Below are 24,489 nucleotides of genomic sequence, written 5' to 3'. Positions count from 1 at the left end.
AATTTGCTGGCATGTTGAGTGTAGCACTTTCACAACATCGTCTTTCAGGATTTGAAATAGCTCAACTGGAATTCCAACACCTTCACTAGCTTTGTTCATAGTGATACTTTCTAAGACCCACTTGAATTCATATTCCAGGATGTCTGGCTCTAGGTGAGTGATCACACCATCGTGATTATCTGGGTCATGAAGATCTTTTTTGTACAGTTCTTCTGTGTATTCTTGCTGCCTCTTCCTAATATCTTCTGCTTCTGTTAGGTCCATATAATTTCTGTCCTTTATTAAGCCTATCTTTGCTTGAAATATTCCCTTGGTATCCCTAATTTTCTTGAAGAGATCTCTAGTCTTTCCCATTCTGTTGCTTTCCTCTATTTCTTTGCATTGATTGCTGAGGAAGGCTTTCTTATCTCTTCTTGCTATTCTTTGGAAGTTTACATTCAGTTGATTATATCTGTCCTTTTCTCCTTTGCTTTTCATTTCTCTTCTTTACACAGCTATTTGTAAGGCCTCCCCAGACACCCATTTTGCTTTTTTTGCATTTCTTTTCCATGTGGATGGTCTTGATCCTTGTCTCCTGTAAAAGAACCTCAGTCCATAGTTCATCAGGCACTCTATCTATTAGATCTAGTCCCTTAAATCTATTTCTCACTTCCACTGTATAATCATAAGGGATTTGATTTAGGTCATACCTGAATGATCTAGTGGTTTTCCTTACTTTCTTCAATTTAAATTTGAATTTGGCAATAAGGAATACATGATCTGAGCCACAGTCAGCTCCTGGTCTTGTTTTTGTTAACTCTATAGAGCTTCTCCATCTTTCGCTGCAAGGAATATGATCAATCTGATTTTGGTGTTGACCATCTGATGATGTCCATGTGTAGAGTCTTCTCTACACATGTTATGTTGTTGGAAGAGGGTGTTTGCTATGACCAGTGTATTTTCTTGGCAAAACTCTATTAGCCTTTGCCCTGCTTCATTCTGTACTCCAAGGCCAAATTTGTCTGTTACTCCAGGTGTTTCTTGACTTTCTACTTTTGGATTCCAGTCCCCTATAATGAAAAGGACATCTTTTTTGGGTGTTAGTTCTAAAAGGTCTTGTAGGTCTTCATAGAACCGTTCAACTTCAGCTTCTTCAGTGTTACTGGTTGGGCATAGACTTGGATTACTGTGATATTGAATGGTTTGCCTTGGGAACAAACAGAGATCATTCTGTCGTTTATGAGATTGCATCCAGGTACTGCATTTCGGACTCTTTTGTTGACCATGATGGCTACTCTATTTCTTCTGAGGGATTCCTGCCCACAGTAGTAGATATAATGGTCATCTGAGTTAAATTCACCTATTGCAGTCCATTTTAGTTCACTGATTCACCTTAGATTAAATAGAAGCTATCACAGTATATAATGTGACTTAGTGGTACCCAAATTATAATGATCTTGTAGGTCACTAAAAGTTGAAACCAACAAGAGTTCCAGACAAACCTACACAAAAATTATGGGATTGTGAAGCAATAATGTTGATAAGATATTTTAGTAGATCAATCTTAGCAGCTTATTTATGGCATGCAGGGAGAGAGACTTCTAATTTGTATAACTAGTTTAAAATCTTTTCAAAAGTTTATACTTTTTAATGTATTACATGTTGCTAATTTTTTGTGATTATTATTATTCACATAAGAATTATTTTTTAAATTTGACCTTACTAAACAAGTTTTGATTTTTATCACTAGCAAGAATAAATGCTTACCAAATAAGGAAATTGTTACTAAACTGTTTTTACTCATTTAACATAATCTAAGGAAAATGACATAGTTCTTTTAAAGTGGAATGCCCTGTGTTAAAGAATGTATGATACAGTGGACTTGTATTTATCTACAGAAGACTACCCTCTATATCATACCGGTAATCAGGAGAGGGAAGTAAAGAAGCTTGAGGGAGGATTTTTGTTTGTTTTTGAAGGAAAAAAAACATCTATTTCTAAGTGCAGAAATCAGAATAAGATAATTTCAGACCACTAATCAGACAACAGATATGATGGTATTCTACAGTTTTCTTCCTTTGTCCTCCTCACCCCAGGATAAAAGACAAGAATATTTGAAAGAAGAAAAAGTGAGGCAGTTTTGAGCATCATCTGAAAAATTTTAACTTGATCATGAAACTATCTCTGCTAAACAGTTAAAGAATTAAAGCTTAAAATAGAAGAAAAGTCTTTCAAAGCAATGTGGCTTGTAATTAAAAAAATGACACAAAGACATTGAATAATATAATAAAACTCAATAGATTTATTAAAAGCCACATGTCCTTTTGATAAAAAATACTTTTTTTCCTTGCCTTTATTTTTTTAAACCATTTATCATTTATTTAATTATTATTATTACCTTACAATATTGTATTGATTTTGCCATACTTCAACATGAATCCATCACGGGTGTACACGTGTTCCCCATCCTGAACCCCCCTCCCTCCTCCCTCCCCATACCATCCCTCTGGGTCATCTCAATGCACCAGCCCCAAGCATCATGTATCCTGCATCGAACCTGGACTGGCTATTTGTTTCTTATATGATAGTATACATGTTTCAATGCCATTCTCTCAAATCATCCCACCCTCTCCCTCTCCCTCAGAGTCCAAAAGACTGTTTTATACATCTGTGTCTCTTTTGCTGTCTCACATACAGGGTTATCATTACTGTCTTTCTAAATTCCATATATATGCGTTAGTACACTGTATTGGTGTTTTCCTGGCTTACTTCACTCTGCATAATAGGCTCCAGTCTCATCCACCTCTTTAGAACTGATTTAAATGTATTCTTTTTAATGGTTGAGTAATACTCCATTGTATATATGTACCACAGCTTTCTTATCCATTCATCTACTGATGGACATCTAGGTTGCTTCCATGTCCTGGCTATTATAAACAGTGCTGCGATGAACAATGGGGTATACGTGTCTGTTTCAATTCTGGTTTCCTTGATGCGTATGCCCAGCAGTCGGATTGCTGGGTCATAAGGCAGAAAGTGAAAGTGAAAGTGAAGGGGTCACCACATTTTTGGGTTTCTTTGTATAACAGTTTAGTCTCTCCTAATGGAAATACTGCAAAATCAATAGCTTTCTCTCTTCTAGTTATAAATACCCAGAAGTGTAAAAATAAAACCCAAACCTATAAAACACTTAAGAATAGATATGAAAAGATCCTCTTAAAATCTTATTAAAATATAAAATATGATATCTTATCGAGGAGTATAAATCATGATCTTAAAACAATTTTTAATGGCAAGAGTATTTCATAAAATATAGATCCTCTATAAATTGACATGTAAATAGAGTGTCAGTTCAATAAAATCTCAAATGAAATTTAATTTTGTTTTTTGAAGTAGAAAGAAAATAGATAAAATGATTTTAAAGAGCATATATATAAAAAGAAATGTCTGATGAAACATTTTTGTTAGGTAAATTAGTATTCTTAGATGCACAATCAGTATCAAAATAATTTTGTCATACAGGCATTCTTCATCAAAAGTTGATTTTCAATTTTGTTTCATATATGAAACTCCAGTACAGTGACTTCCAGGTGTGTCATATTTTGAAATAAACTATTATTTATGCAAGAGGAAATTTATTCTTCAGTGAAATAGGTGCTGCTCAAACTATATAATAGGAATTTGTAGTATATGGCTAATTTTCTAGATGAGATATTTCATATTTACTTATAATTTACTCTTACTAGGTTGGTATGACATAGTCTCTTTTCAAATAGCCTGAAGGTTGTACACTGCCAATCTAGGATGATAGATGCATTATATTTCCTGATCAAGAGTTTATTGCTAAAAAAAAAGAGTTTATTGTTATTCGATAAATTGATTAATAAATGTAAAAACATTAAAAAATATATCTGAGAATAGACAAAAAACATCCTGGAAAAAAAGACATCTCCTTATTTTAGGCACTACCCATATAAAGTCACTGTCATTAAGTGAGTATGTTATTTGCATAAGAATTAATCAAAAGTCTGAAACCCAGGATAGAAGATCCAGAAATAGGTAAAAGAATTTCACATGTGACAATGCTAGTAGTAAAATTAACATTGAAATGATAGTTGATATATTAAATTATGTCTGACTCTTTGTGACCCCAGGGACTGTAGTCTGCCAGGCCCCTCTGTCCATGGGGATTCTCCAGGCAAGAATACTGGAGTGGGTTGCCATGCTCTCTTCCAGGGGATCTTCCCCACTCATAGATTGAACTTAGGACTTCCACATTATAGGTGGATTCTTTACCATCTGAGTCATCAGGAAACCCCAAGAATACTGAATTGGGTAGCATTTCGCTTTTCCAGGGGATCTTCCCAACCCAGAAATTGAACAAGGGACTCCGGCATGACAGGTAGATTCATTACCAACTGAGTTGCCAAGGAAATTCTAGTCAAAAGTCAGTAAAATCTAGAATAAGAAAACCAAATAAGTATAGGAATTTCACATCTAATAAAACTAGTAGTCAAATTAATATTGAAATGATAGGTAATATAATAAATGCTTCTGGACAATAAAAAGTAAATCCATATCAAATGACATTTATAGCCAGAGTATATAAAACAAAGTTTAAAATATAAAACGTAATAAAAAGTCCTTGAAATAAGCCTATATTATAAATCCAATTTTGGGGTGAGAGAGATCTATATAATACAGGAATCAGAAGTGGTAAGTTGTATTTGGTTATATTATATTGGAAAAATGCAAAACTAGAAGTGAATAAACAAACAATAGAGTTAGAAAAAAGTACAGTACAGAAGACTGATAAAGTTCAGTTTCTATAATTGTCAAAACGATAGTTGCTAAGTCATGTCCGACTCTTTGCGACCCTGTGGACTGTAGCCTACTAGGCTCCTCTGTCCATGTAATTCTCCAGGCAAGAATACTGGAGTGGGTAGCTGTTTCCTTCTCAAGGGATTGAACCTCGATCTCCCGCATTGTGGGCAGATTTTTTTATGATCTGAATCACCGAGGAATCTAAGGCTTTGTCTATTCATACATGCACACAAGTGGTAACAGAAAGAATCCCAACAACAACAGTAACAACAAAAATTAAGCAAAAGACAAGAATTGAAATGAATAAAAAGTAACTACAGATTGTTAATATGCATATGAAAACATACTTAAAATAACAAGCAGTCAGGAGAATGAAAATTGAGGTAACAAGACAATGCTTTATATCCATTATACTGGGAAAATGGAAAAGAGCAATAGCCTCTATTGCTGGTGGGTAAGAAGAAGGAATTCTCTTAAAACTTACTAGCAGGTCTGTTAATTTCTGCAGTATCATTTGAACAACAACAACAACAACAACAAACCATTTTTCAACATCTGTTAAATTTTAAAATATCATTTTATGCAGCAATCTCACTGCTTGGAATCTATCGCAGAGACATAAAAGCACTGGTACATAAGGGTATATAATTAAGAATTCAATACAGCTCTGTTTTTAATTGACAAAAAAACTGTCTTGCAACAGAGATGTGTCAGTTGGTAAGTTAATGTCTGGTGCCTTTAAGCCCACTCTCCTAATTCTACTCTGGATCTGGGATGATGGAAAGTCACACATCTCCCTCTGAATACATGCTATGAAGGGCTCCACAGAGAAACTGGAAGCCTGGGTAAAGAATGTGGGACTGCTTCCTGTCGGCTCTTTAACTGCTTCTTGTGTGTGAGTATCAGCCTAGGATCACTTCTTTCACAGGCAGCACATTTGTGGAAGCAGATTCAAGTTTTAGACTCCAGCACCAGCCCAGCTGGCTCCCTCCTCAGAAGTCTGAGTTTGGCCACTGGTGCCTCCTCCAAACTTTTAATAATTTCATTATCCTTTCTTTGTTCACACAGACCTGGGGGCAAATGATGGCTTCTGGCAATTCCAGTTTGTAATATCTTACTGTCCAGTTTTTTTTTTTTTTTTTTTCCCCTTTACTGTTGGTTGCTCAGAGGGAAAGCATCTGCTGGCAATGCAGGAGACCTGCGTTCAATCCCTGGGTCGGGAAGATCCCCTGGAGAAGGAAATGGCAACTCACTACAGTATTCTGACCTGGAAAATCCCATGGACTGAGGAGCCTGGTAGGCTACAGTCCATGGAGTCGCTAGGAGTCGGACACGACTTCACTTTCACTTTCAGTGATCTTTTACATCTAGGAAATAAGTCTTTATAATAAATCCTATATGATAAAACAAAAATCCTGGTTTCTCTCTCCTGACCAGAACCTGATTAACAGAGTAAACAATGCTCATTAGCAGAGAAATGATTAAGTTATAGTGGAACTACAGCCTGAAATATTATGCAATAATGAAAAAGAATGAATTGGCTCTCTGCCATTTGACCTAAAGAGATTTCCACCAAATAAGACTGAGAATGTAAAGTAAAATGAGAAGTGGTTTAATAGGATTATTTGCAAAGTATATAGGATGATTTCATTTATTTAAACACAAGTAAACAGAGCCATGCTCAAACTACCTCACAGTTGCACTCATCTCACACGTTAGTAAAGCAATGCTCAAAATTTTCCAAGCCAGGTTTCAGCAATATGTGAACCATGAACTTCCAGATGTTCAAGCTGGTTTTAGAAAAGGCAGAGGAACTGGAGATCAAATTGCCAACATCCTCTGGATCATCGAGAAAGCAAGAAAGTTCCAGAAAAACATCTATTTCTGCTTTATTGACTATGCCAAAGCCTTTGACTGTGTAGATCACAATAAACTGTGGAAAATTCTGAGAGAGATGGGAATACCAGACCACCTGACCTGCCTCTTGAGAAACCTTTATGCAGGTGAGGAAACAACAGTTATAACTGGACATGGAACCACAGACTGGTTCCAAATAGGAAAAAGAGTACATCAAGGCTGTATATTGTCACCCTGCTTATTTAACTCCTATGCAGAGTGCATCATGAGAAACGCTGGGCTGGAAGAAGCACAAGCTGGAATCAAGATTGCCGGGAGAAATATCAATAACCTCAGATATGCAGATGACACCACCCTTATGGCAGAAAGTGAAGAGGAACTAAAAATCCTCTTGATGAAAGTGAAAGAGGAGAGTGAAAAAGTTGGCTTCAAGCTCAACATTCAGAAAATGAAGATCATGGCATCTGGTCCCGTCACTTCATGGGAAATAGATGGGAAACAGTGGAAACAGTGTCAGACTTTATTTATTTATTTATTTTTTTGGCTCCAAAATCACTGCAGATGGTGACTGCAGCCATGAAAGTAAAAGACGCTTACTCCTTGGAAGACAAGTTATGACCAACCTAGATAGCATATTCAAAAGCAGAGACATTACTTTGCCAACAAGGTCTGTCTAGTCAAGGCTATGGTTTTTCCAATGGTCATGTATGGATGTGAAAGTTGGACTGTAAAGAAAGCTGAGCAATGAAGAATTGGTGCTTTTGAACTGTGGTGTTGGATAAGACTCTTGAGAGTCTCTTGGACTGCAAGGAGATCCAACCAGTCCATCTTATAGGAGATCAGCCCTGGGATTTCTTTGAAAGGACTGTTGCTAAAGCTGAAACTCCAATACCTAGGCCACCTCATGCGAAGAGTTGACTCATTGGAAAAGACTCTGATGCTGGGAGGGATTGGGGCAGGAGGAGAAAGGGATGACAGAGGATGAGATGGCTGGATGGCATCACCAACTCGATGCACATGAGTTTGGGCAAACTCTAGGAGTTGGTGATGGACAGGGAGGACTGGCGTGCTGCAATTCATGGGATCACAAAGAATCGGACACAACTGAGCAACTGAACTGAACTGAATTGAAATGAAATAGAGCCTTTTTGAATAAAAGCAGTGTCCACACCTCTGAAAGGAAGATTGCCTCCTAATAGGGGATGTGGCATTTTCAACAAGTTAAGTGTTTGTAATTCCTAACATGAAAACAAAAGGAAATGAGTTTTTAAAAAGAGTTTGCACACTGAATTCTACCAAAAATTTCGAGAAGAGCTAACACCTATCCTATTCAAACTCTTCCAGAAAATTGCAGAGGAAGGTAAACTTCCAAACTCATTCTATGAGGCGACCACCACCCTAATACCAAAACCTGACAAAGATGCTACAAAAAAAGAAAAATACAGGCCAATATCACTGATGAACATAGATGCAAAAATCCTCAACAAAATTCTAGCAATCAGAATCCAACAACACATTCAAAAGATCATACACCATCACCAAGTGGGCTTTATCCCTGGGATGCAATGATTCCTCAATATCAGGAAATCAATCACTGTAATACACCACATTAACAAATTGAAAAATAAAAGCCGTTTGATTATCTCAATAGATGCAGAGAAGGCCTTTGACAAAATTCAACATCCATTTATGATAAAAACTATCCAGAAAGCAGGAGTAGAAGGAACATACCTCAACATAATAAAAGCTATATATGACAAACCCACAGCAAACATTATCCTCAATGGTGAAAAACTGAAAGCATTTCCCCTAAAGTCAGGAACAAGACAAGGGTGCCCACTTTCACCACTACTATTCAACATAGTTCTGGAAGTTTTGGCCACAGCAATCAGAGCAGAAAAAGAAATCAAAGGAATTCAAATTGGAAAAGAAGAAGTAAAACTCTCACTGTTTGCAGATGACATGATCCTCTACACAGAAAACCCTAAAGACTCCACCAGAAAATTACTAGAGCTAATCAGTGAATATAGTAAAGTTGCAGAATACAAAATCAACACACAGAAATCCCTTGCATTCCTATACACTAATAATGAGAAAGTAGAAAAAGAAATAAAGGAAACAGTTCCATTCACCATTGCAACGAAAGAGTGAAATACTTAGGAATATATCTACCTAAAAAACTAAAGACCTATATATCGAAAACTATAAAACACTGATGAAAAAAATCAAAGAGGACACTAATAGATGGAGAAATATACCATGTTCATGGATCGGAAGAATCAATATAGTGAAAATGAGTATTCTACCCAAAGCAATCTACAGATTCAATGCAATCCCTATCAAGCTACCAGCGGTATTTTTCACAGAGCTAGAACAAATAGTTTCACAATTTGTATGGAAATACAAAAAATCCTCAAATAGCCAAAGCAATCTTGAGAAAGAAGAATGGAACTGGAGGAATCAACCTGCCTGACTTCAGGCTCTACTACAAAGCCACAGTCATTAAGTGAGTATGGTACTGGCACAAAGACAGAAATATAGATCAATGGAACAAAATAGAAAGCCCACAGATAAATCCACACACCGATGGACACCTTATCTTTGACAAAGGAGGCAAGAATATACAATGGAGTAAAGACAATCTCTTTAACAAGTGGTGCTGGGAAAACTGGTCAACCACTTGTAAAAGAATGAAACTAGATCACTTTCTAACACCGCACACAAAAATAAACTCAAAATGGATTAAAGATCTAAATGTAAGACCAGAAACTATAAAACTCCTAGAGGAGAACATAGGCTAAACACTCCCCGGCATAAATCACAGCATAATCCTCTATGACCCACCTCCCAGAATTCTGGAAATAAAAGCAAAAATAAACAAATGGGATCTAATTAAAATTAAAAGCTTCTGCACAACAAAGGAAAATATAAGCAAGGTGAAAAGACAGCCTTCGGAATGGGAGAAAATAATAGCAAATGAAGCAACTGACAAACAACTAATCTCAAAAATATACAAGCAACTTATGCAGCTCAATTCCAGAAAAATAAATGACCCAATCAAAAAATGGGCCAAAGAACTAAATAGATATTTCTCCAAAGAAGACATATGGATGTCTAACAAACACATGAAAAGATTCTCAATATCACTCATTATTAGAGAAATGCAAATCAAGACCACAGTGAGGTACCACTTCACACCAGTCAGAATGGCTGCGATCCAAAAGTCTGCAAGCAATAAATGCTGGAGAGGGTGTGGAGAAAAGGGAACCCTTTTACACTGTTGGTGGGAATGCAAACTAGTACAGCCACTATGGAGAACAGTGTGGAGATTCCTTAAAAAACTGCAAATAGAACTGCCTTATGACCCAGCAATGCCACTGCTGGGCATACACACTGAGGAAACCAGAATTGAAAGAGACATGTATACCCCAATGTTCATTGCAGCACTGTTTATAATAGCCAGGACATGGAAACAAACTAGATGTCCATCAGCAGATGAATGGATAAGAAAGCTGTGGTACATATACACAATGGAGTAATGCTCAGCCATTAAAAAGAATGCATTTGAATCAGTCCTAATGAGATGGATGAAACTGGAGCCAATTATACAGAGTGAAGTAAGGCAGAAAGAAAAACACCAATACAGTATACTAACACATATATATGGAATTTAGAAAGTTGGCAGTGATGACCCTGTATGTGAGACAGCAAAAGAGACACCGATGTGTAGAACGGACTTTTGGACTCAGAGGGAAAGGGAGAGGGTGGGTTGATTTGGGAGAATGGCATTGAAACATGTATACAATCATGTAAGAAACGAATCACCAGTCTATGTTTGATGCAGGATACAGGATGCTTGGGCCTAGTGCACGGGGATGATCCAGAGAGATGATATGGGGTGGGAGGTAGGAGGGGGGTTCATGTTTGGGAACTAATGTACACCCGTGTTGGATTCATGTCCATGTATGGCAAAACCAATACAGTATTGTAAAGTAAAATAAAGTAAAAATAAAAATTAAAAATAAATAAATAAATAAAAATAAATTGAATGGGCATTATGGACTTTAATTCATCTAAAGTTAATTACAGTAAATTTTCAGTTTAATCAGAGAGCTGGGGAAAAGAGGAATTATGGTTCATAGTACCTGATTAATCAGAATTATCCAACACCTAATATGAAAATTTTGTCTTACAGTAGTAAATAAGAATGCTGAAATCAACAATATAAAAAAAATAAAAAGAGTTTGCACACTCTAGTTTGAAAATGTTTCAAACCAAAACTTATTTGGATGAGGAAAAAAGAACATAAAAAATTGGTCATTGGCTAAGTTGGCAGAGCACCGGTGGAAAGATCATGAGGGTTTATTTAATTCACCCATCTTTACAGTTATGAAAAGACAGAGAATAAAGGGTGCAGAACAGCTGATAAATGCAGGAGGTTATGGCTTCATTTCAGGGGTTGTATGAAAGGTGGGTGATACTACGTCTTTTTTTGGCAATTACTTCTTTTTGAATTGAAGTACAGTTGATGTATAATATTATCTAAGTTAAAGGTACACAATATAATGATTCATGAATTTTAAAGGTTGCATTTCTTTTATAGTTATTATAAAATGATTATTATATTTACCGTGTTCTGCAATATGCCCTTGTGGCTTGCTTTAGACATAATAGCTTGTGTTTTTAACCCCTTGCCGCAATCTTGCTCCTTCTCGCTCCTCCCCACACTAGTAATCACTAATGTGTTCTCTATATCTGATTAACTTCTTTTTTGTTATAGTCACTAGCCTGTTGCACTCTTTAGACCCTACATATAAGTGATGCCACTTATCTGAACTGAACGGATAAGTGATGTCATATGATGTAGTTTTACAATACATAGATTCAATTCAGTTCAGTTCAGTCTCTCAGTCATGCCCGACTCTTTTTGACTCCATGAACTGCAGCACACCAGGCCTCCCTGTCCATTACCAACTCCCAGAGTTTACTTAAGTTCATGTTCATTGAGTCAGTGATGCCATCAAACTATCTGTCATTCCCTACTCTTCCTGCCTTCAATCTTTCCCAGCTTCAGTCTTTTCTAATGAGTCAGTTCTTCCCATCAGGTGGTCAAAGTATTGGAGTTTCAGCCTCAGCATCAGTCCTTTAAGTAGATATTCAGAACTGATTTCCTTTAGAATGGACTGGTTGGATCTCTTTGCAGTCCAAGGGGCTGTCAAGAGTCTTATCCATTACCACAGTTCAAAAGCATTAATTCTTCTGTGCTTAGTTTTCAGGATAGTCCAACTCTCACATCCATACATGACTACTGGAAAAACCATAGCCTTGACTAGATGGACCTTTGTTGGCAAAGTAATGTCTCTGTTTTTTGATATGCTGTCTAGTTTGGCCATAGATTTTCTTCCAAGGAGCAAGAGACTTTTGATTACTTGGCTGCAAGCACCATATGCAGTGACTTTGGAGCCCCCCAAAATAATGTCTACCACTGTTTTCATTATTTCCCCATCTATTTGCCATGAATTGATGGGACAAGATGCCATGATCTTAGTTTTTTGAATGCTGAGTTTTAAGTCAACTTTTTCACTCTCCTCTTTCAGTTTCATCAAGAGGCTCTTTAGTTCCTCTTCACTTTCTGTCATAAAGATGGTGTCATCTGCATATCTGAGGTTATTGATATTTCTCCCAGCAATCTTGATTCCAGCTTGTGCTTCATCCAGCCTGGTATTTTGCATGATGTACTTTGCATATAAATTAAACAAGCAGGGTAACAATATACAGCCTTGATATATTCCTTTTCCGATTGGGCACTGGGTCTGTTGTTCCATTTTCAGTTCTAACTGTTGCTTCTTGACCTTCACACAGATTTCTCAGGAAGCAGGTAAGGTGATCTGTTATTCCTATTTCTTTAAGAATTTTTCACTGTTTCTTGTTGATCCACACAGTCAAAGGCATTGGCATAGTCAATAAAGCAGAAATAGGTGTTTTTCTGGAACTCTCTTGCTTTTCCATGATCCAGAGGATGTTGGGTGCTGGGGTCCTACCCCGGTGGATCCAGGGAATTCTAAGCAGGGAAGGCGTTGGTGTGAGAAAAACTTATTTGTTTATTAATATAAGATTAGATTAAGAAACAATAGTATAGTAGGAAAATTAAGTAGAGAAAGAGGGCTGAATAACTTGGATTATGTGGAAGACCAATAAAGTTCCAGACAAGGAACTTGCACCATCTATGTTAGGCCACCAGTGTCCGTTTGAATATCGGAGAGTGCCCCGCCTTGGGCTCTCTCTCTTATGGATCTTAGAAGCCGGGACAAATAAGTAGACATGATGAGCCTCCCTGCTCCAGATGGGAATTCAGCCAGAAAAAGAAAAGAATGACATGGGGAAGCCCAGCATCGGTACAAGACTCCAAAAGCTATTTTTCAAAATCAGCTTATATACCCCAAGTTGTACATAAAGAAATAGAGTTATGCAGGGCAACAGTCCTGACCCTCATTGAGACAATGCTTTCTTTTTGCATACCCTCCTGTATACAAAAGGTCTCAGGTGGTTTACATTATCTTCTGGCTAAGAGGCTTGTTAACATTTTTATGGCTCTCTTCCTGGATAATTGTCCAGAAAACTCCTTTTCCCTAGAAGTGTTTCTTCTTTACTCTGCATCACCCTCAAAGTACAAAAAAGTTATATTCCTATAGAACAAAGGTGCAGTGGGTTATAACAAAGAAAGTACTTAACTCAAAGATCTAGTGTTGCTAATATCAGGTCTACTACATGTTTTCCTATATACCAACTATACCTAAAAATAAAAGATATGAAAATTTGGCAGCAAGTATTGGCTCACCAAATGAAACCTTTAATCAGTCCTATTCTAATGATTTTGACTCCTCGGAAGCCCCGACATTCCTAGGATGTTTTAAGTTTCCTGTACCTCCCGCAGTCGGGAGGCCTCAAACAATCACATGCACAGCTGTACGACTCCTGCAGGCAGGCTAGAAAGCCATCAGAGGGGTTTTTGGATTGAGACACTCATATTATGCCCAGGAGATTTATTATCTAAAAGCTCTAATTTTTTTCCAGAAAAAGGTGGGGGGACAGTCCCCTGTTAATGACAGAAGAGTAGGTGGAAAGCATAACATAGTAAAGCAGGCAGATTCTGGTCTTGGGGGGTGGATGCTCAGGAATTTCCAGGGGGAATCCCTGCAGCCGAACACATCCTTGCGATTTGTCAGGCTTTCTTCCACATGGCCTTGTCACGGGTGGGATTCCTCACGCTGGCTTCCGACACTTGGGAATTTGATCTCTGGTTCCTCTGCCTTTTCTAAATCCAGCTTGAACATCTGGAAGTTTGCGGTTCACATATTATTGAAGCCTGGCTTGGAGAATTTTGAGCATTACATTGCTAGCGTGTGAGATGAGTGCAATTGTGCAGTAGTTTGAGCATTCTTTGGCATTGCCTTTCTTTGGGATTAAAATGAAAACTGACCTTTTCCAGTCCTGTGGCCACTGTTGAGTTTTCCAAATTTGCTGGCATATTGAGTGCAGCACTTTCACAGCATCATCTTCCAGGATTTGAAACAGCTGGAATTCCATCAGCTCCACTAACTTTATTCATAGTACTGCTTCCTAAAGCCCACTTGACTTAACATTCCAGATGTCTGGCTCTAGGTGAGTGATCACACCATTGTGGTCGTGAAGATATATTTTGTATAGTTATTTTATGTGTTCTTGCCACCTCTTCTTAATATTTTCTACTTCTGTTAGGTCCATATCATTTCTGTCCTTTATTGTGCTCATTTTTGAGTGAAATATTCTCTTGGTATCTCTAATTTTCTTGAAGATATCTCTAGTCTTTCCCATTCTATTGTTTTCCTCTAGTTTTTGCATTGATCACTGAGGAAGTCTTTCTTATCTCTCCTTGCTATTCTTTGGAACTCTACATTCAAATAGGTATATCTTTCCTTTTCTCCTTTGCCTTTTGCTTCTCTTCTTTTCTCAGCTCTTTGTAAGGCCTAGTTGGGCACAGTGACCTAGACAGGGACCAGTCACAGAGATGGTGAGAGTGCCCAGGTATCAGAATTTGTGCTCATTTCATTCATTTATGGTCCATTTTTAAAAATTCCTCATTATATGATAATATTCATCCACTAGAGAGTGTGGAATTATAAATCTCAATGCAGTATTTTTTGGGATCTTTTAGAAAGCTTGAAAGTCAAGCTTAGTTTTCATGAATGCAAGTCTTGCGCATGCATGTAAGAGATCACAACCAGATTGTCTCTGAATCTTTATAGTAGCTTCAAGACAGCATTTCTGTCTTTATCTTTCTGTATTGCTCACATTCCATAGCTAGAGTAACCCCTCTGTAGCTATTTAAAAACAAACACAAAAAACAAACCCACACTTTAGTATTTAACATATTTCAGGATTCTTGTCCATTCTCATTAGATTAATTATTAGACAATTGAGAGAGGATGAGGAAATAAATGACCTCATAAGAGCTCATATTAAAATTAAATTAAATTTTTCCTCATATGCATTCTGTTGGATGCAGGAGGGGATGACTAGGAAAAGCACTACAGAGTTACTGTCTTATACAACATTATATTTAATAATAAATTTGCTAGGATGGTTGGATACAAATTCCACCTACATCACTCATGGTGCCATCTTGGGCAAGTTACTCAGGCACTTGCAACTTCCTTTGAGTTAAGTGCAACCTGCTGATAAGGACACAGTCCTCTCAAGGTGGTTGTAGAATTAAATTGGAATGTAGGATCAAATGTTCAGCTTGAACATTAGGGGCTTAACAAACAACAACAGGGTTCATCTTACATCTTACATCTATAAACTTTAACTCTTATTTCCATACAGCCTGTATTTCCTGTAAATTCAAGGCATATTGTGTTAGAAAATGTTCTGAATCCACTTCTTGAAACTGTGGAAAAATTAGTTTCAGAAATGTGTTATGAAAGTGTGTCAAGATCTTATTGTTACTACCGTCTGTAGGGGTAGCTTTAACTTTATGAAGTAATGCTTCATAAAGGGGGCTGCACCCTTCGCATATTGGCTCTGAAGCTAAGGAGGAAGCCTCTAATGGAGGAGGCTGGAGATGCTGAACCTCAGCTTGGCCTATTTTTCCCCTGGACTCCTACTATGATGGGTTTTTAACTTTTCTGTATCCAGGACATCTGTTTCGGATTTGCTTCCAGTACACAGGGTGAGGATGCCCTGTCTCTGTGGAGTCATCTGCTCTTCCTAAGTGTATCCACGCCCATAAACTCCTGGCAGGTAAGTATTGAGAGGGCCACTGTGAATATCTCTCTTTGCTTTATTGGTAGAAGAACTGAGGAAGGGGCATGACTTTCCTGAAGACAAACCTACATTAGGTGGTAGAGTAGAGGACACGACTGTCTCTAAATGTGAGTCCAGTATCTTCTCCATCATACCATGTAGACCATTCATTCATTCATTTAACGGTTTCAAACTGAGCTCCCAAAGTACAATAAAATGTGGGATATAACCCCACATTGTCCAACACTGCCTTGACTCTGAAATCTTAACTCCATATATGTCATCATGTGCATGCTAGGGATCCCGATTCCCTCCCTGAGCCTGCCATATGCCATGTCTGGGTAACTGACAAGATGAGAAAACCAAGGCATCTGGCCACGTGCATACCTTTTGGTTCCTCCCATCCAGAAACAGCACACTTATGCTCTGAGTGCCCTCCTCTCCCCAGTGCATTCACTCATGTATGCTCTGAGTGCCCTCCTCTCCCCAGTGCATAGAATCTTGCATGGACTATCACTCAAACCTCCCCTCTCCGCCAGCCCCACTCTTTGGCAGTGGCTGGACTCAGCCCAAGCTGGGCCAGACACTCTTCTTTATTTAAAACTTGAACACCACAGTGTAAATCAACTATACTCCAATAAAGTAAAAAAAAAAAAATTAAAAAAGTATTATAAGCACTGGACTGAGTAGGATTTGGGCACCTTTCAATAAAGACTGATCAAACTAGCTTGAGCCTCCCAATTTCCAGGAACCCCAATTTTCCACCAGACAGGTAAATGCTATCCCAGATAAATATACAATGTAAGCAAAAATTTGCTTGCTATGCAAACTCAGATATAGGGGATGTATAGAAATCCCCTAGGTACCAATTCTGTTACTGCCCTCAAACTTCCTTTATATAAAAAAGACTCATTGTACATAAATAGCAGTTACTAATACAACTGATTTGGGAGTAAGTTTGTCCATCATTCTCCTACCATTTTAAAGCATCTCTCAAAGAAAAGATTTATATTTCCCATTATATGTTTATTATCTTTAAATCCAGTAGAGTACCTGCCTGGACCATCATAGATATTTAATAAATGAAATAGAGCTACTAATAATTCTGCATGTTTCAGAGAGATATTAGCATAAATATACTTGAGAATAATAAACAGCAGGTATATGACTGTAATCTATGTGATATTTCCACAGTTTATTGTGATCCACACAGTCAACGGCTTTGGCATAGTCAATAAAGCAGAAATAGATGTTTTTCTGGAACTCTCTTGATTTTTCCATGATCCAGCGGATGTTGGCAATTTGATCTCTGGTTCCTCTGCCTTTTCTAAATCCAGCTTGAATATCTGGAACTTCATGGTTCACGTATTGCTGAAGCCTGGCTTGGAGAATTTTGAGCATTACTTTATTGGCGTGTGAGATGAGTGCAATTGTGCAGTAGTTTGAGCATTCTTTGGCATTGCCTTTCATTGAGATGGGAATGAAAACTGACCTTTTCCAGTCCTGTGGCCACTGTTGAGTTTTCCAAATTTGCTGGCATATTGAGTGCAGCACTTTCACAGCATCATCTTCCAGGATTTGAAATAGCTCAACTGGAATTCCATCACCTCCACCAGCTTTGTTGGTAGTGATGCTTTCTCAGGCCCACTTGACTTCACATTCCAGGATGTCTGGCTCTAGGTGAGTGATCACACCATCGTGATTATCTGGGTCATGAAGATCTTTTTTGTACAGTTCTTCTGTGTATTCTTGCTACCTTTTAATATATTCTGCTTCTGTCAGGTGCATACAATTTCTGTCCTTTATTGAGCCCATTTTTGCATGAAATGTTCCCTTGGTATCTCTAATTTTCTTGAAGAGATCTCTAGTCTTTCCCATTCTGCTGTTTTCCTCTATTTCTTTGCATTGATTGCTGAGGAAGACTTTCTTATCACTCTTTGCTATTCTTTGGAACTCTGCATTCAGATGCTTATATCTTTCCTTTTCTCCTTTGCTTTTCACTTCTTTTCTTTTCACAGCTATTTGTAAGGCCTCCCCAGACACCCATTTTGCTTCTTTGCATTTCTTTTCCATGGGGATAATCTTGATCCCTGTCTCCTGTACAATCTCATGAACCTCAGTCCATAGTTCATCAGGCACTCTATCTATCAGATGAAGTCCCTTAAGTCTATTTCTCACTTCCACTGTATAATCATAAGGAATTTGATTTAGGTCATACCTGAATGGTCTAGTGGTTTTCTCTACTTTCTTCAATTTAAGTCTGAATTTGGCAATAAGAAGTTCATGATCTGAGCTACAGTCAGCTCCTGGTCTTGTTTTTGCTGACTGTATAGAGCTTCTCCATCTTTGGCTGCAAAGAATATGATCATTCTGATTATACCATGAAATTAAAAGATGCTTACCCCTTCGAAGGAAAGTTATGACCAACCTAGACAGCATATTAAAAAGCAGAGAACTTTGCCAACAAGTTCTGTCTAGTCAAGGCTATGGTTTTTCCAGTGGTCATGTATGGATGTGAGAGTTGGACTGTGAAGAAAGCTGAGTGCTGAAGAATTGATGCTTTTGAACTGTGGTGTTGGAGAAGACTCTCTTGAGATTCCCTTGGACTGCAAAGAGATCCAACAAGTCCATTTTAAAGGAGATCAGACCTGGGTGTTCATTGGAAGGACTGATGCTAAAGCTGAAACTCCAATACTTTGGCCACCTCATGGGAAGAGTTGACTCATTGGAAAAGACTCTGATACTGGGAGGGATTGGGGGCAGCAGGAGAAGGGGATGGCAGAGGGTCTGATGGCTGGATGGCATCACTGACTCGATGGGCATGGGTTTGGGTGAATTCTGGGAGTTGGTGATGGACAGGGAGGCCTGGTGTGCTACAATTCATGGGGTTGCAAAGAGTTGGACACGACTGAGTGACTGAACTGAACTGAACTGAACTATGTGATATTTCATTCTTGAATAATGAAATATATCTTTATTTACAGCATTTATAATGGAAATGAAAATCTATACTTATTTTTTAAATTTTGCTAAATTATACAGTCAAAAATACAAAGTAATATTGAATTTGTTTTGACTATAGTACATTTATTTCACATAAAATATTATCAACTCCTGCATATGGCAACATAATTTATGAAAGTTTTGTACCAGTCCTGGAGTAATCAATAACAATCAGACTTTGACCTAGGACAGTGAGCTGAAGTTTTTAAAAGAGGTAAAAAGAACACTGACCTGATTGTGGCTAAAAGTATTACCTGGAATTCTAATGTTATACTGCATCTAATTCAGCTTCCTCTCCCACAGCAGAGGTATTAGGTTTTATATATTTGAGCTTTTCTACATTTATGAAGTGTTTACATAATTTCAGTCACTCAGATGTGGAAATCTGATGGGGCTAAACTTTAATCTCAGTGGAAATTGCTGAGATCCAAAACATGGGCATATGTGCAAGAAGGGGACTTGAACTGATGGCTATTATTAAACCCATTTGAATTTCTCATAATAGAAATAATCTTAAGGGATAAAATATAATAAAATCAGGGCTGACGTATCTGCTGAAAATTCTTTACTTCAATATCAGAAGTTCAAAGGGCATTAAGATGTTTTCTCACAAGCAGATTTCAAAAATTAGTGAGTTTTCAAACACACTCTGTGGTCAATGAAAATTAACACTTCCTAGACCTCCACTTAATATTAAGAGAGTCCAGAGAACAATTCAGGGTCTGAAATTTTTAAAGCATAAAAAATCAAATTGCAGATATTTTACCAAAAATCAGTTCAATTCAGTCACTCAATAGTGTCTGGATCTTTGATACCACACGAACTGAAACATGCCAGGCTTCCCTGTCGATCACCAACTCCTGGAGCTTACTCAAACTCATGTCCATTGAGTTGGTAATGATATCAAACCATCTCATTCTCTGTAATCCCCATCTCCTCCTGCCTTTAATCTTTCCCAACATCAGGTTCTTTTCTTCAAATCAGGTGGCCAAAATATTGGAGTTTCAGCTTCAGCATCAGTCCTTCCAGTGAATATTCAGGACTGATTTCCTTTAGGATTGACTGGTTGGATCTCCTTGTAGTCCAAGGGACTCTCAAGAGTCTTCTCCAACACCACAGTTCAGAAGCATCGATTCTTCAGTGCTCAGGTTTCTTCATGGTCCAACTCTCACATCCATAAATGACTACTGGAAAAACCATAGCTTTGACTAGACAAGACCTTGTTTGGCAAAGTAATGTCTCTGCTTCTTAATATTCTGTGTAGGTTTGTCACAGCTTTTCTTCCAAGGAGCAAGCATCTTTTAATTTCATGGTTGCAGTCACCATCTGCAGTGATTTTGGAGCCAAAGAAGATAATGTCTCTTACTGTTTCCACTGTTTCCCCATCTATTTGCCATGTAGTGATGGGACCAGATGCCATGATCTTAGTTCTTTGAATGTTGAGCTTTAAGTCAGCTTCTTCACTCTCCTCTTTCAGTTTCATCAAGAGGCTCTTTAGTTCTCTGCTTTCTACCATAAGGGTTGTGTTATCTGTATATCTGAGTTTATTGATATTTCTCCTGGCAAACTTGATTCCAGCTTTTGCTTCAACCAGCCCAGCATTTCGCATGATGTGCCCTGCATGTAAGTTAAATAAGCAGGGTGACAGTATATAGCCTTGACATACTCATTTCCCAATTTTGAACCAATCCATTTTTCCATATCCAGTTCTAACTGTTGCTTCCTGATCTGCATACAGATTTCTCAGGAGGCAGGTAAAGTGTTCTGGTATACAATAAGATAAATAGGGACTGCTATCAAAGTATTTGTAGTTCAAAATAAAACAATATTAGTGAATTATCATTTACCAACAAAAAGAGTTATTTGCTTTTGTAACTCGTTTCTGCAAGTCCTTTTAAAGATATTTTAAAATTTATTTTATCATTTTAAATTATATAAATTTGTATAATTTATGTGTACAGAGAAATGTAATTTCCTAGTCTTTGAGATGATATTATTGATTGTTTTAAGATGTTGATGTAATACAGAATAAAAGTAAGCCAACTTCAAATCAGGCAATCTGTAAATATAAAAGTCCATTTATATAAAGGATATTTAGAATTGATTGTGTTAGAGGACAATGGATGTGCTCTGCTCCCTTGGCATGTGGAGCCCTAAGGACACACATTTCATGACAGTGGCCCTGAATCCCCTGATATAAGGTGCCTCCACATCCCCATCAGTCTCTTGGGACCAGAGGGACATCACCAGCACACAGCTGGTGATGCTGGAGGGCAGCCAGACGTGAAGAGCACCACCTAAAACTAACGGTGCACAGAAATGCCAAAATTTGAGTTGGTTGTTGAGAAGCAACTCCAGATCCAGAAACTATTTGAAATCTAGAAAGATTCTACCTATAGTCATTCTAAATGGACAAATAAGCAAATCTTTCATGGAGGTTAGTGGCTTATATTAATTCTTAACAGTATAAGTTTCTTGAGTTAATAGCATGTTAATTTATAATATGTCTTGACAAAAAAAAAAATTAGATGTCCAAAGTGGTATAATGTTATAGTTGCTGATTAATTTGTGTCAGTGAGAAGTTTATAAATATTTCAAGTATTTTAAAAAAATTGATGATAAAAACTGTGACAAAAAGAAAGAAAACATAAAGTATGGTAAAAAAATTTTTAAATAAGAACTTTTGGTGGTAATATTGATGCATTTTCCAATCAATAAGTGGTTTTAAAAATAAATTTCTAAATAGATCCTCTAATATTTTATTGTTTGCAGATGTGAGTCAATATAGAGCAGCATGTAAGTGTTATAGAATCTCTAATCAGAAATCCCAAAGTTGGAGATCTGGTTCTATCATTTGCTGATTACCTGTGCACCAGGCAATCACTTAGGACACTTATTTGACTCCTCTGTGCTTGTATCTGTAATTGTGAAATTTAATGCCTTTGAGCTATGGTGCTGGAGAAGACTCGTGAGAGTCCCTCAGACAACAAAGAGATCAAACCAGTTAATCTTCAGGGAAATCAACCCTGAACACTCATTGGAAGAACTGATACTGAAGTTGAAATTCTGGGATTTTGGCCATCTGATGTGAACAGCAGACTCATTGGAAAAGTCCCTGATTCTGGGAAAGAATGACATCAGAGTCAGAAGAGGGTGTCATTGGATGAGATGGCTGGATGGCAAACCAATGTGATGGACATGAACTTGGGCAAACTTCGGGAGATGATGTGGGACAGAAAGGCCTGGCATGCTGTAATCCATGGGGTAGCGAAGAGTCAGAGATGACTGGGTGACTGAACAACAACAAAATACCATCAGTACTTATATTTAAGTACTTTTGCTGTAAAAATTAAGTGTGATACTTTACATAAATATCCAGTTTAACATCAAGCCTATATCCAGCTAATACCTGTCTTTTATTTTTATTACACTATCGCATTTAGAATGACTATTTTATTTTTCACAGCTTCCATTGATCTTCTAATAGTATTAATTTTTTTAATGATGAGAAATGTAAGTTATCACTTGTCTTTAGTTTCTAAGATATCACTGAATTTTATTGCATAGAATTCCACATTTTATTAAATCAGTATTTTAAAAGTATTGCTACATGGAGAAATATGCTATTAGAGCATTCATTACCAAAGGCCAGATCTAAGAAATGTCTTTTGAACTTTCTATTTTTACAGATGAAATAGATATGAACAAGTGAAGTCATTTCCTTGAGTCCCTATTTAACTTGTGGAACCTCAGTTTCTGCCACAAATCCAGCATTTATTCAGCTGAACTTATTCAACATTCATTATTTCATTCATTTATTCATTCAACCAATAAACACATATCAACACTAGTAATACTGGGTATCAGACATCCAGCTCTAGCTCTCTGATGCTTGTTGACAAAACAGTGAATAAAGTGCAAATATAAAAGTCATAAAATAGCTAATATTTATAATCTGCTTATATAAAGTTTATTGATGTTAAAGAATATTTAATAAGTGATCTGTAGGGTTATCAACCTGAACTTCACAGAAATAGTAAATGATAAGAAAAGTTTTTACAGTGGTCATGTATGGATGTGAGAGTTGGACTGTGAAGAAAGCTGAGCACCAAAGAATTGATGCTTTTGAACTGTGGTGTTGGAGAAGACTCTTGAGAGTCCCTTGGACTGCAAGGAGATCCAACTAGTCCATTCTGAAGGAGATCAGCCCTGGGATTTCTTTGGAAGGAATGATGCTGAAGCTGAAACTTCAGTACTTTGGCCACCTCATGTGAAGAGTTGACTCATTGGAAAAGATTCTGATACTGGGAGGGATTGGGGGCAGGAAGAGAAGGGGACGACAGAGGATGAAATGGCTGGATGGCATCACGGACTCGATGGACGCCAGTCTGAGTGAACTCCGGGACATGGTGATGGACAGGGAGGCCTGGCATGCTGCGATTCATGGGGTCGCAAAGAGTCAGACACGACTGAGTGACTGAAATGAACTGAACTGAACTGAAGAAAAGTTTTAAAGACAATAAGGATGTTACTTATGTTAAGACAATAAGGATGTTACTACCTATGTTACTTTCACATAAGAAGTAGAGGACCAGGTAAGAGAATTGCTATGTTGCCACTAGCTGTAATCAGCTTGCTTCCTATAATAGAAAGAATGAAGGCTCTAATTTTTCCTTATATTAATTTTCATTCAGTGAGCCATGGAGAATCCAACATAGTTATTACCTCCTCATTTACTGTTTAAACGATGGACTGGAAGAAACATAAGCTGGAATCAAGATTGCCGGGAGAAATATCAATAACCTCAGATATGCAGATGACACCATCCTTATGGCAGAAAGTGAAGAGGAACTAAAAAGCCTCTTGATGAAAGTGAAAGAGGAGAGTGGAAAAGTTGGCCTAAAGCTCAACATTCAGAAAATGAAGATCATGGCGTCCGGTCCCATCACTTCATGGGAAATAGATGGGGAAACAGTGGAAACAGTGTCAGACTTTATTTTTTGGGGGCTCCAGAATCACTGCAGATGATGACTGCAGCCATGAAATTAAAAGACGCTTACTCCTTGGAAGAAAAGTTATGACCAACCTAGATAGCATATTCAAAACCAGAGACATTACTTTGCCGACTAAGGTCCGTCTAGTCAAGGCTATGGTTTTTCCTGTGGTCATGTATGCATGTGAGAGTTGGACTGTGAAGAAGGCTGAGCGCCGAAGAATTGATGCTTTTGAACTGTGGTGTTGGAGAAGACTCTTGAGAGTCCCTTGGACTGCAAGGAGATCCAACCAGTCCATTCTAAAGGAGATCAACCCTGGGATTTCTTTGGAAGGAATGATGCTAAAGCTGAAACTCCAATACTTTGGACACCTCATGCAAAGAGTTGACTCATTGGAAAAGACTCTGATGCTGGGAGGGATTGGGGGCAAGAGGAGAAGGGGGCAAGAGGAGAAGGGGACGACTGAGGATGAGATGGCTGGATGGCATCACGGACTCGATGGACGTGAGTCTGAATGAATTCCGGGAGATGATGATGAACAGGGAGG

Source organism: Ovis aries, chromosome 6 (genome assembly GCF_016772045.2).
Source record: "Ovis aries strain OAR_USU_Benz2616 breed Rambouillet chromosome 6, ARS-UI_Ramb_v3.0, whole genome shotgun sequence".
NCBI classification, from domain to species: domain Eukaryota; kingdom Metazoa; phylum Chordata; class Mammalia; order Artiodactyla; family Bovidae; genus Ovis; species Ovis aries.
The sequence above is the reverse complement of the archived record's forward strand: the minus strand, read 5'-3'. Positions refer to the sequence as shown.